We start from the raw sequence: 13,898 nt of genomic DNA on the forward strand, positions 1-13,898 counted from the left end.
TGGTCAGGTTGAGTGGTGATGAGTTTGCTATTTGGATGAATAAAGAAAGTCAAAAGTGTGAAAGATAAAAAACAAAAGGAGGAAGTGTGAAAAGTGAATGGGCCAAATTGAGGTGCATATGAAGACGTATGCTTTCTTCCAATTCATTAAATCGGGCTAATATGAATCAGGTGAATTGAGTTCTGCTTTTGGAAACTGGGTTAAGAAGGGGTGCACCGTTCCTGGAGGTACTGCAATACCAGGTCAATGCGTGGAGTGGACAGAGCAAGCTCTTTTTCCATCTCCCTGTTCTAAAAATCCATTTAATATATGGTCCCCAGATAGGGGACGTATCAGATATTAAACTGATAAGAACAGATACTACACTTGATCTTAGCCAAAAGGCCGAGAAGCGATAACCAGAATTGGTTTGGGCCTCGAGTGGCACCCTGGCCTATGCCGGACACATCTTAGGGAGAGAGAGCGAGAGGGAGACAAACCCACGCCTACACAAGACATTTTGTCACCCAAGCCAACCCTTGAAAAGGCTGCTTTGCAGAGCAAAAACAAGAAGAATGGTGCGTTTTGCAGCCGCCGCCCACTGCAATGAATCTGAATAACTCCTCCTTTAGGGCGCAAGCAACTCCCCTCCCCCTTGCAGTCTTTCCAATTCACGATACAAAAAGACGGACAGGACAGGTTGCCTGACTTTCCGTCACTGCCACCCTTTGCCATCCTTACCCGTAGAAAGCCCTTTCATCATCCCCAAACCCTAATCTTTTCCCTTTCCTTCCCAGCCCCCAAACCCTGCCCTCTGTACCTTTCTCACCACCCGCTTCCCTTCTCCTGTCATCCCCCTACCACCCGGGAAAAAAAGAGATTGCCCCCTCCTTCCACTAGCCCACCCTCCCACCCAAAGAACAACTTCTTCTGCGCAGCTTGTTTTCTAGGCAGCAGCGCTATTGTGATGTCATCGGGGGGCATTGTGACAAGCCGCCAGTGTTCCGTCTCTTCATGTTGTGCACAGTTCAAACGGAAAATACATCAACAGGCAGACTACAGAAAAGCTTACTATCAAAGGTTAGAGGGGGGCTTTCTCAGAGGGCTTTTTACAGTTTTTCTATTCCCAATTAGCCGTTTAAGTGTACTTATTGAAAGTAGTAATTCTTTCATAGGCCGCCCTTTCTTAGTATTTGACGTTCCTTATATTGCGGTATGAGGCTTCGCAGTAGGTTGCAAACATTCATCACCCATGACTGTCCCCAATTGAGCTCAGAAGCTCAATGTCTATCATGACCTCTCTTTTAGAATGTCCAAGAGCAAGCAAACTATTCCTCCAGGAGAGGGCGCCAACAGACTACTAAAGAGATCATCATTACTCAAAGAAAACCCCAAAAACCAATGCATGATAGGAATAAACAGGTAACTTTCTTTGGAGTGGAAGCGGAGAGATCGCACCAGATGCCAATTCTAGATCTTATCACACCTGTGGTCACTGCAGCAGCAGGTGAATCCACTTTGTCCAAAAGGGATCTATTCCATTCAATTGCAAATGATCTAGATAAGACAGAGAACTGCAGCACGGGGACATAGCCGAGTTGGTCAGGTTGAGTGGTGATGAGTTTGCTATTTGGATGAATAAAGAAAGTCAAAAGTGTGAAAGATAAAAAACAAAAGGAGGAAGTGTGAAAAGTGAATGGGCCAAATTGAGGTGCATATGAAGACGTATGCTTTCTTCCAATTCATTAAATCGGGCTAATATGAATCAGGTGAATTGAGTTCTGCTTTTGGAAACTGGGTTAAGAAGGGGTGCACCGTTCCTGGAGGTACTGCAATACCAGGTCAATGCGTGGAGTGGACAGAGCAAGCTCTTTTTCCATCTCCCTGTTCTAAAAATCCATTTAATATATGGTCCCCAGATAGGGGACGTATCAGATATTAAACTGATAAGAACAGATACTACACTTGATCTTAGCCAAAAGGCCGAGAAGCGATAACCAGAATTGGTTTGGGCCTCGAGTGGCACCCTGGCCTATGCCGGACACATCTTAGGGAGAGAGAGCGAGAGGGAGACAAACCCACGCCTACACAAGACATTTTGTCACCCAAGCCAACCCTTGAAAAGGCTGCTTTGCAGAGCAAAAACAAGAAGAATGGTGCGTTTTGCAGCCGCCGCCCACTGCAATGAATCTGAATAACTCCTCCTTTAGGGCGCAAGCAACTCCCCTCCCCCTTGCAGTCTTTCCAATTCACGATACAAAAAGACGGACAGGACAGGTTGCCTGACTTTCCGTCACTGCCACCCTTTGCCATCCTTACCCGTAGAAAGCCCTTTCATCATCCCCAAACCCTAATCTTTTCCCTTTCCTTCCCAGCCCCCAAACCCTGCCCTCTGTACCTTTCTCACCACCCGCTTCCCTTCTCCTGTCATCCCCCTACCACCCGGGAAAAAAAGAGATTGCCCCCTCCTTCCACTAGCCCACCCTCCCACCCAAAGAACAACTTCTTCTGCGCAGCTTGTTTTCTAGGCAGCAGCGCTATTGTGATGTCATCGGGGGGCATTGTGACAAGCCGCCAGTGTTCCGTCTCTTCATGTTGTGCACAGTTCAAACGGAAAATACATCAACAGGCAGACTACAGAAAAGCTTACTATCAAAGGTTAGAGGGGGGCTTTCTCAGAGGGCTTTTTACAGTTTTTCTATTCCCAATTAGCCGTTTAAGTGTACTTATTGAAAGTAGTAATTCTTTCATAGGCCGCCCTTTCTTAGTATTTGACGTTCCTTATATTGCGGTATGAGGCTTCGCAGTAGGTTGCAAACATTCATCACCCATGACTGTCCCCAATTGAGCTCAGAAGCTCAATGTCTATCATGACCTCTCTTTTAGAATGTCCAAGAGCAAGCAAACTATTCCTCCAGGAGAGGGCGCCAACAGACTACTAAAGAGATCATCATTACTCAAAGAAAACCCCAAAAACCAATGCATGATAGGAATAAACAGGTAACTTTCTTTGGAGTGGAAGCGGAGAGATCGCACCAGATGCCAATTCTAGATCTTATCACACCTGTGGTCACTGCAGCAGCAGGTGAATCCACTTTGTCCAAAAGGGATCTATTCCATTCAATTGCAAATGATCTAGATAAGACAGAGAACTGCAGCACGGGGACATAGCCGAGTTGGTCAGGTTGAGTGGTGATGAGTTTGCTATTTGGATGAATAAAGAAAGTCAAAAGTGTGAAAGATAAAAAACAAAAGGAGGAAGTGTGAAAAGTGAATGGGCCAAATTGAGGTGCATATGAAGACGTATGCTTTCTTCCAATTCATTAAATCGGGCTAATATGAATCAGGTGAATTGAGTTCTGCTTTTGGAAACTGGGTTAAGAAGGGGTGCACCGTTCCTGGAGGTACTGCAATACCAGGTCAATGCGTGGAGTGGACAGAGCAAGCTCTTTTTCCATCTCCCTGTTCTAAAAATCCATTTAATATATGGTCCCCAGATAGGGGACGTATCAGATATTAAACTGATAAGAACAGATACTACACTTGATCTTAGCCAAAAGGCCGAGAAGCGATAACCAGAATTGGTTTGGGCCTCGAGCAGGGCTGGATTAAGGTTGGTGGGGGCCCCTGGGCAGAAAATCTGGTGGGGGCCCCATAGTGATAACATTTTTAGCCATAACAGTAGAGCGTGATCTGTAGCATTAGACATAAATCCAATGAGCATGTGTCTTATCCTGTTCTACCACATTCAGATTTCCAGTACTACAATACAGACACAGTCCAGGATCACTCACAGCTGTCCACTTACACACAGAAAGATCGAGGATCGCGCTGTTCCCTGCCGTCATCCGAGGCCCCGTGACACGATCACGGGAAGTCGATGGTTGCTATGGTAGCGGCGGGCCATGTAATGACCCCTGTTGCTATCATGACATATTTTCTGTTACAGTCGATAGAGCGCCGACTCACACAGGAATGCTGTATTTCTGCTAATCAGAGCTGTACAGCTCTGATCAACAGGGATGCACAAGCGATCAGACTGCTAATCCTTATAGCTCTCAAGGGGACTAGTAAAATAAATACAAAATGTAAAAAAATAAATAAAAAGTTCAAATCACGCCTCATTCGCCCCACTGAAAATAAAACAGTTAAAAAAATATACACATATTTGATATCTCCGAGTTCAGAAATGCCTGATCAATAAAAATATAAAATCAATTAATCAGATCGGTAAATGGTGTAGCGAGAAAAAAATCCAAATGCAAAAATTATGTTTTTTGGTCGCCACAAAATTTTAAAAAAGATCCAATAACAGGTGATCAAAAAGTAGCAACTTCATAAAAATTGTATAATTGAAAACACCAGCTCAAGACGCAAAAATATTAGCAGTCACTGGGCCTCACATCCCAAAAAATTAGAACACTACGGGTTTCAAAAAATGGCACCAAAAGCACAATTCTTTTTTTTTTTTTTAACAAACTTCTGAATTTTTTTTAACCCCTTAGATAAAAGTAAAGGCTGCTTTACACCAGACAATCTATCATGCGATAGATCGTCGGGGTCACGGTTTTTGTGACGCACATCCGGCATCGCTGGCGATGCCGGCCTGTGTGACACCTCCTAGCGACGCAGTATCGCTCACAAATCGTGAGTCGGGTACTGCTCGTTAGGTTCCATAATATCGTTTAATTTGGTTGATCATCGTTTCCGTGGTAGCACACGCCGCTCCGTGTGACACCACGGGAACGATGACCAGCTCACCTGCCTCCCGCGGCCGCCGCCGGCTCTATGTGGAAGGAAGGAGGTGGGCGGGATGTTTACATCCCGCTCATCTCCGCCCCTCCGCTTCTATTGGCCGGCGGCCGTGTGACGTCGCTGTGACGCCGAACGTCCCTCCCACTTCAGGAAGTGGACGTTCGCCGCCCACAGCGAGGTCGCACGAGAGGTAAGTATGTGTGACGGGGGTTACTGACTTTGTGTGACACGGGCAGCGATTTGCCCGTGACGCAGAAAGGACGGGGGCGGGTACGATCGATTGTGAAATCGCACAATCGATCGTACCATGTAAAGCAGGCTTAAGAGTATACCTGTTTGGTATTTATGAACTCGGCATCATACTGACATGGTAGTTTTACAATATAGTGAACATGGTGAATAAAATAACCCAAAAACAATCATGCAATTGCACTTTTTTTGCAATTTTATCGCACTTGGATTTTTTCCCTGTTTCCTAGTACAATATATGGTAAAACTGATGATTTCACTCAAAAGTACAATTTGTCACTCAAAAAATAAGCCCTTATATGGCAAGATTGACGGAAAAATAAAAAAGTTACGGCTCTCAGAAGAAGGGGAGAAAAAAAACAAACAACAAAACCCGGAAAATCGGGGTGAAGGAGTTAAATTTTGAGTACTACAATACTATGACAAAAGTTTATGAAGTCAATATGAATAACAAAACTGATAGCTGTCAGTGAATGGCACTCAGCAATACGTCTGGCACATGTACATGGAAAGAACACATTAAACTCTGGGGGGGGCATCATTTTACTGCAAGGGGTGTATGTAATTATACTCCACGAGGCGGTTATATCACAATAAGTTAGTGTATGAATATACTCAAAAAGAGGATAATGATTATAGTCAAAGGGATGGGGGACATTATTCTATGATTATACTCCACTCTAGGGAGGGGGCGTTATTTTATGATTATACTCCATTAGTGAGGTGTTTTACTCTATTATATTCCAGGGGAAGGGGGGGCATTATTTTATGATTGCTCTCCAGGTGAGGGGAGTGTTATCCTATGATTATACTCCAGTGGGGGAGGGGGCATTATTATATGATTACAATCTCTGTGGGGGCATTATTATATGATTATAATCTCTGTGGGGGCGTTATTATATGATTATAATCTCTGTGGGGGCATTATTATATGATTATAATCTCTGTGGGGGCATTATTATATGATTATAATCTCTGTGGGGGCGTTATTATATGATTATAATCTCTGTGGGGGCGTTATGCTATGATTATATATTAGTGTGGGGAGGGTGTTATTGTATAATTATACTCCAGTGGGGGAGGGGGCATTATTATATGATTATAATCTAGTGCGGGAGGGGGCATTATTATATGATTATAATCTAGGGAAGGGGCTTAAATTCTGATTATATGAAAAGGGAATAGTGTAATTAAGGAGGTGTAGGTAGGTTTAAACAATGATGGGTGTCAGTGACTTTACTGCAATGTAGCTCCTATGTAGGTCGTTCATACACACTTCACCTCTTGCAGTAAAATGACCCCCCCCCCCCAAACTCCAGGAACAAAATATACACCACGTGCAATAAAATGTCCCTGTCTCCACCTTTCATGTACAGCTATATACAGTTATTCCCCCTTACTGATAGCTCTGTTTTGGAGTTACTTGGAGAGCACTGTGGCCCCCTCTACACCCCCCTCCCCCTGCCCTGCTGAGTGACCTTACTCTCACAGCTGACCTCCCGCGCGTCCTTCTATCACAGCCTGCATCTCTCATGGACGGTGCAGGCTCTAGCTGCATCCACAGCAGCAGGATGGCCGTGACACATCAGAGACGATGAATTTCCCGCCCCCACAATCCTCTCGGGCAGATAACAGCCGCGGCAGAGAGGAAACTGAAAATCAAAATGACATCTGTCTCCCTGCACCGCCCCCCTCTGGAGCCTGGCGGACGGCACCCTGTGCAACTGCACTACTCACATGTAGATGATAAAGCCAGCTATGATCATGGGGGCCGCCAACACAGGGAGCCGAAGACAGATGGTGGTGGGGGCCCCCTTGGAGGCTCTTGTGGTGGGGGCCCCTGGGCGGCAGCCCCGCCTGCCCTGCCTATAATCCGGCCCTGGCCTCGAGTGGCACCCTGGCCTATGCCGGACACATCTTAGGGAGAGAGAGCGAGAGGGAGACAAACCCACGCCTACACAAGACATTTTGTCACCCAAGCCAACCCTTGAAAAGGCTGCTTTGCAGAGCAAAAACAAGAAGAATGGTGCGTTTTGCAGCCGCCGCCCACTGCAATGAATCTGAATAACTCCTCCTTTAGGGCGCAAGCAACTCCCCTCCCCCTTGCAGTCTTTCCAATTCACGATACAAAAAGACGGACAGGACAGGTTGCCTGACTTTCCGTCACTGCCACCCTTTGCCATCCTTACCCGTAGAAAGCCCTTTCATCATCCCCAAACCCTAATCTTTTCCCTTTCCTTCCCAGCCCCCAAACCCTGCCCTCTGTACCTTTCTCACCACCCGCTTCCCTTCTCCTGTCATCCCCCTACCACCCGGGAAAAAAAGAGATTGCCCCCTCCTTCCACTAGCCCACCCTCCCACCCAAAGAACAACTTCTTCTGCGCAGCTTGTTTTCTAGGCAGCAGCGCTATTGTGATGTCATCGGGGGGCATTGTGACAAGCCGCCAGTGTTCCGTCTCTTCATGTTGTGCACAGTTCAAACGGAAAATACATCAACAGGCAGACTACAGAAAAGCTTACTATCAAAGGTTAGAGGGGGGCTTTCTCAGAGGGCTTTTTACAGTTTTTCTATTCCCAATTAGCCGTTTAAGTGTACTTATTGAAAGTAGTAATTCTTTCATAGGCCGCCCTTTCTTAGTATTTGACGTTCCTTATATTGCGGTATGAGGCTTCGCAGTAGGTTGCAAACATTCATCACCCATGACTGTCCCCAATTGAGCTCAGAAGCTCAATGTCTATCATGACCTCTCTTTTAGAATGTCCAAGAGCAAGCAAACTATTCCTCCAGGAGAGGGCGCCAACAGACTACTAAAGAGATCATCATTACTCAAAGAAAACCCCAAAAACCAATGCATGATAGGAATAAACAGGTAACTTTCTTTGGAGTGGAAGCGGAGAGATCGCACCAGATGCCAATTCTAGATCTTATCACACCTGTGGTCACTGCAGCAGCAGGTGAATCCACTTTGTCCAAAAGGGATCTATTCCATTCAATTGCAAATGATCTAGATAAGACAGAGAACTGCAGCACGGGGACATAGCCGAGTTGGTCAGGTTGAGTGGTGATGAGTTTGCTATTTGGATGAATAAAGAAAGTCAAAAGTGTGAAAGATAAAAAACAAAAGGAGGAAGTGTGAAAAGTGAATGGGCCAAATTGAGGTGCATATGAAGACGTATGCTTTCTTCCAATTCATTAAATCGGGCTAATATGAATCAGGTGAATTGAGTTCTGCTTTTGGAAACTGGGTTAAGAAGGGGTGCACCGTTCCTGGAGGTACTGCAATACCAGGTCAATGCGTGGAGTGGACAGAGCAAGCTCTTTTTCCATCTCCCTGTTCTAAAAATCCATTTAATATATGGTCCCCAGATAGGGGACGTATCAGATATTAAACTGATAAGAACAGATTTTGATTTAATGAAGCTTTCCAAAGCACCGCAAAAAATGCATGACCGAAGTCACACCAAAAACAGTGCAAAGGCTAGGATTCGTGTGGACCCCTCCGTGAGGAGAGGGTCCCCAAAAATCAACCCCGTCCCTCCGAGCCAGAAGGCCACAGCAAGGGTCAGGGATCTTCGGTGCTCCCCCAAGCCGAAGCCTGGTTGAGCCTTGTCGTTGCTCCCAGCGTCCATCCAGGCATCTTACCCAAGTGGAGTAGAGAGCTACTAGTTGTTGGTTTCGCAGCCGAAACTGCCCGGACCGTCAACCGGTGTTGGTTTCTCAGCCCAAGGCTAACCGGACCTCAAACCGGGTGTTGGTTTCTCAGCCGAAGCTGACCCGGACCTCCAACCGGGTGTTGGTTTCTCAGCCGAAGCTGACCCGGACCTCCAACCGGGTGTTGGTTTCTCAGCCGAAGCTGACCCGGACCTCCAACCGGGTGTTGGTTTCTCAGCCAAAGCTGACCCGGACCTCCAACCGGGTGTTGGTTTCTCAGCCCAAAGCTGAACGGACCTCCGACCATGATTATAAAAATTTCCCTTCCTAGCCAGAAGGCCGGGATAGAGCAATATGCTCAGAAAGTATGAAAGGGCAAGGTACGGTGTGCTACAGAGCCCAAGGCTCGCCGGGGTCCCAAGCCAGCAAGCTCAGACTCACTCCAGGGTCGTCAATCCTGGGGCACATTGCACCATAGCCCCCACACTTACTCAGTCTAATAGCCTCGATCCTGGTAGGGCCATGGTTTCCTCTAGATGGATATACTATCCTCCCAAAGTACTAACAAGCGCAACCTTCCAGTGTGCATTGCATCATTGTACTAAGGTGGCCGGAGCCTTAAACCACCTTTTCGAACGATACTACACTTGATCTTAGCCAAAAGGCCGAGAAGCGATAACCAGAATTGGTTTGGGCCTCGAGTGGCACCCTGGCCTATGCCGGACACATCTTAGGGAGAGAGAGCGAGAGGGAGACAAACCCACGCCTACACAAGACATTTTGTCACCCAAGCCAACCCTTGAAAAGGCTGCTTTGCAGAGCAAAAACAAGAAGAATGGTGCGTTTTGCAGCCGCCGCCCACTGCAATGAATCTGAATAACTCCTCCTTTAGGGCGCAAGCAACTCCCCTCCCCCTTGCAGTCTTTCCAATTCACGATACAAAAAGACGGACAGGACAGGTTGCCTGACTTTCCGTCACTGCCACTGACTCGCCCACCCCAGGGCAATGGGACACCCGGTGCCGGGCCGGACTAGTCCGGTGGTAGTCAGTGGTGGCTGGGCCCGGCTCCGTGGCCCTGGTGGGTGTCAGTAGTTTATGTGGCTTGGTTGTTAGAGTTAATGTTCGTGACGCCACCTGTGGTATGCGGCTATTAAGCCGCCGCTGCTGTGTGAGGCCTCCGGGATGATGTTATGGCAGCAGTGTTGGTACTGCTCCCCACAGGTGGAGCAATGCCCGGGGCGCAGTTGGTGCTTGTAAGTGTCTATGTAGGTGGAATAACAGAGACGAGTCCAAGGTGCAGTTCCAGTTCTTTTACTCACTGTTTCTGTCACACTTGCAAGGACCCTCAGACTGCTGGGACCACTGTCAGGGACCTCCGCCGTATCTGGATGGTTCCGAGCGTGAAATCCGGTTTCCTCTCTTTAGTGTCCCTTTTTCTGCTGACTTCACTAGCCTTGCCTTAGGTAGATGGACTTGGCTTGGCCTCCATTACAGCCTCCAGGCTGGGGGGTCACCTGTCGGCTGATTACCCCTTTTCTGAAGGTCTGCTCTGGGTTCTGGCCCTGGGAGCTTGCAATTCCCTGGGCCTCGGCTTTTACTGTCTGGAGACTGTCTTTTCACTCCTTCAGTGTCTAGGGACCGTCCCCTGTCGCAGCTGGTCGCTCCACCGTTGTCACTGTGGAACGGGCCACCGCAGCCTGCAGCTGCCCGTAGCGCCTCTGGGCCCTCGGCAGCGGTACCCAACAAGGACTGCTCGTGGCACCTTACAGGACTACCCGTGGCCCTGCGACTCCTTCTTCTCTTCTCGTCCTACATGCTCACTCCTCACTCTCCCACTCCCTGAGCGAACTGACTAAACTTCACCTTCCTGTCTCTGTCTGCTCTCTGGCGGCTCCTCCCACCTCCCCAGTTGCTAAGCTACCACCCTATGGGAGCAGGGATGGGTCTTACAGCCCCTCTCAGCATGCAGCATGGGAGGGTTGCCTGCCACTTTCCCTGGTCCTGTGTGTCCCTAGCAATGGGTGTAGTGTGAATTTACCAGGAAACCGGAGTTCACCCTCTTCCTCTCCCAGAATGGGGCATCACACCGCAGATGGGGTGCAATGACCTGTGGCGACGGAAGCCTCAGGGGCGCCACACTCCCCCACAGCAAATCCCAGCACGTCCTCGGGCTGAAAAACAACAAAAACAAATGGGAGACACTGCAAAAACATTTTTGTATGCAATAACATAAAACGATAAAACATTTCTTCCCTTTATGGGAGGCATAATCACTTTAACGTTGCAAACTTCTTATAAAGAAAACTTGTGCACTTCCAGTCCATTGCACGGTTCGGACAAATCCCCCATAATTCTGGTAGGGGGCACAACGGGTGCAACTAATTACATTCTTGGCTACTACAAGTCCAGTAGCCCGTCAGTTCGTTTCAAACAAACAAAGTAACATCTTCGACCAGCCATTAAGTCCAATGGCCTGGTTGCATCAGACAGATCAACAACATACCAGCCATTAAGTCCAATGGCCTGGTAGGACATAAAACACATACACCACACACCAGCCACTAAGTCCAGTGGCCTGGTATGTCAGGACACCTAAACATTCACCGGGGCCCACATTCCAGTTCAGTGGCCCGGTAGCACATAACATGGGGGGGGTGACGTCTTCACAAAGAATCAGGGGCAGCACAGCAGGAAAGGGTGTCATCTTCGAAAAGAATGAGGGGCAGACAGGGGCTATCTACAGTTCAGCATCTCTTCATCTTTACTTGTAGGGATTCTTCTCCGGCTCCCCACCTGGCAGCAGGTAGACAGCGGTCAGCACAGTCTGCGTCTGCTGGTCTTGGCGGGCCGCGCCTGGCATGGCGGCGGCCTGTATTGGAGTCGCTGCTGCGGTGTGGATGGGCGCCGCTCCGGCGGCAAAATCTTGGCGGGCCGCACCTGGCGTGGCTGCGGCCCGGATCGGCGTCGCCGCGCCGGGCGTCTCTCCAGGGACCGCGGGCATGGCAGCGGGGGTTGGGGCTCTCGCGTCGGCAGGGGCATTAAATGACTCACCCCTCAGTAGCATCTCCAGTGTTCTCGTGGCCGCTGGCCCGCTGCAGGGTGCTGGTATCGGAGCTGCGGTGGTGGCATGCGCGCCTGCAGGAGGACTGGGCAGGAACCCCACCTGGCAATCTGGGCTCCGCCGGTTGGGGGTGACACTCTCTCTACCCGGCTCTGCAGCGGCTGCTGGACCTTCTCCGCTCTCCAGGACGCAGGACACCACCCGGTTCTGAGGTGCGTGTCCCGGCTCGGCCACTCCTCCTCTGGCCGCTCGTTGCTCGGCGTCCATCATCTCAGCTTCTTCACGCGCCATCTTTTCTTCCTCCGCTCTCTATGGCGGGCACCGCTTCGCGCGCTTTTCTTGGACAAGGGGGCGGGGCTTCTCTTCGCGCCCTTTCTTCTTGCACGCCCCCCTTCTTCCCGCTCTCAGCAGCGCTAATGGCGGCGGTTTCTCAGTAAAGTACACAGTCTGTCACACGGTTCTCCAGGCGCACAGTACCCGGTTAGACCGGGCACGAAATCCTGTTCGTGACGCCAAAGTTGACTCGCCCACCCCAGGGCAATGGGACACCCGGTGCCGGGCCGGACTAGTCCGGTGGTAGTCAGTGGTGGCTGGGCCCGGCTCCGTGGCCCTGGTGGGTGTCAGTAGTTTATGTGGCTTGGTTGTTAGAGTTAATGTTCGTGACGCCACCTGTGGTATGCGGCTATTAAGCCGCCGCTGCTGTGTGAGGCCTCCGGGATGATGTTATGGCAGCAGTGTTGGTACTGCTCCCCACAGGTGGAGCAATGCCCGGGGCGCAGTTGGTGCTTGTAAGTGTCTATGTAGGTGGAATAACAGAGACGAGTCCAAGGTGCAGTTCCAGTTCTTTTACTCACTGTTTCTGTCACACTTGCAAGGACCCTCAGACTGCTGGGACCACTGTCAGGGACCTCCGCCGTATCTGGATGGTTCCGAGCGTGAAATCCGGTTTCCTCTCTTTAGTGTCCCTTTTTCTGCTGACTTCACTAGCCTTGCCTTAGGTAGATGGACTTGGCTTGGCCTCCATTACAGCCTCCAGGCTGGGGGGTCACCTGTCGGCTGATTACCCCTTTTCTGAAGGTCTGCTCTGGGTTCTGGCCCTGGGAGCTTGCAATTCCCTGGGCCTCGGCTTTTACTGTCTGGAGACTGTCTTTTCACTCCTTCAGTGTCTAGGGACCGTCCCCTGTCGCAGCTGGTCGCTCCACCGTTGTCACTGTGGAACGGGCCACCGCAGCCTGCAGCTGCCCGTAGCGCCTCTGGGCCCTCGGCAGCGGTACCCAACAAGGACTGCTCGTGGCACCTTACAGGACTACCCGTGGCCCTGCGACTCCTTCTTCTCTTCTCGTCCTACATGCTCACTCCTCACTCTCCCACTCCCTGAGCGAACTGACTAAACTTCACCTTCCTGTCTCTGTCTGCTCTCTGGCGGCTCCTCCCACCTCCCCAGTTGCTAAGCTACCACCCTATGGGAGCAGGGATGGGTCTTACAGCCCCTCTCAGCATGCAGCATGGGAGGGTTGCCTGCCACTTTCCCTGGTCCTGTGTGTCCCTAGCAATGGGTGTAGTGTGAATTTACCAGGAAACCGGAGTTCACCCTCTTCCTCTCCCAGAATGGGGCATCACACCGCAGATGGGGTGCAATGACCTGTGGCGACGGAAGCCTCAGGGGCGCCACACCACCCTTTGCCATCCTTACCCGTAGAAAGCCCTTTCATCATCCCCAAACCCTAATCTTTTCCCTTTCCTTCCCAGCCCCCAAACCCTGCCCTCTGTACCTTTCTCACCACCCGCTTCCCTTCTCCTGTCATCCCCCTACCACCCGGGAAAAAAAGAGATTGCCCCCTCCTTCCACTAGCCCACCCTCCCACCCAAAGAACAACTTCTTCTGCGCAGCTTGTTTTCTAGGCAGCAGCGCTATTGTGATGTCATCGGGGGGCATTGTGACAAGCCGCCAGTGTTCCGTCTCTTCATGTTGTGCACAGTTCAAACGGAAAATACATCAACAGGCAGACTACAGAAAAGCTTACTATCAAAGGTTAGAGGGGGGCTTTCTCAGAGGGCTTTTTACAGTTTTTCTATTCCCAATTAGCCGTTTAAGTGTACTTATTGAAAGTAGTAATTCTTTCATAGGCCGCCCTTTCTTAGTATTTGACGTTCCTTATATTGCGGTATGAGGCTTCGCAGTAGGTTGCAAACATTCATCA

The 13,898-nt window shown here is 49.7% G+C and overlaps 4 non-coding genes and 1 pseudogene across 4 annotated transcripts; all 5 read right to left on the bottom strand.

The window, feature by feature from the left end:
• Positions 1-205: 205 nt before the first annotated feature.
• On the bottom strand, positions 206-396 carry LOC142254000 (U2 spliceosomal RNA). Its single transcript, XR_012727025.1, has one exon. It is a non-coding gene; the product is annotated as a U2 spliceosomal RNA (small nuclear RNA).
• A 1,387-nt stretch (positions 397-1,783) lies between these two features.
• LOC142254002 (U2 spliceosomal RNA) lies at positions 1,784-1,974 on the bottom strand. The gene has a single exon (XR_012727027.1). It is a non-coding gene; the product is annotated as a U2 spliceosomal RNA (small nuclear RNA).
• A 1,387-nt stretch (positions 1,975-3,361) lies between these two features.
• On the bottom strand, positions 3,362-3,552 carry LOC142254003 (U2 spliceosomal RNA). The gene has a single exon (XR_012727028.1). It is a non-coding gene; the product is annotated as a U2 spliceosomal RNA (small nuclear RNA).
• A 4,683-nt stretch (positions 3,553-8,235) lies between these two features.
• LOC142253144 (U2 spliceosomal RNA) lies at positions 8,236-8,431 on the bottom strand. The gene has a single exon (XR_012726462.1). It is a non-coding gene; the product is annotated as a U2 spliceosomal RNA (small nuclear RNA).
• A 739-nt stretch (positions 8,432-9,170) lies between these two features.
• Positions 9,171-9,312, bottom strand: LOC142253701 (U2 spliceosomal RNA; annotated as a pseudogene).
• Between the last annotated feature and the right edge of the window lie 4,586 nt (positions 9,313-13,898).

Source organism: Anomaloglossus baeobatrachus, chromosome 9 (assembly GCF_048569485.1).
Source record: "Anomaloglossus baeobatrachus isolate aAnoBae1 chromosome 9, aAnoBae1.hap1, whole genome shotgun sequence".
NCBI classification, from domain to species: Eukaryota; Metazoa; Chordata; class Amphibia; order Anura; family Aromobatidae; genus Anomaloglossus; species Anomaloglossus baeobatrachus.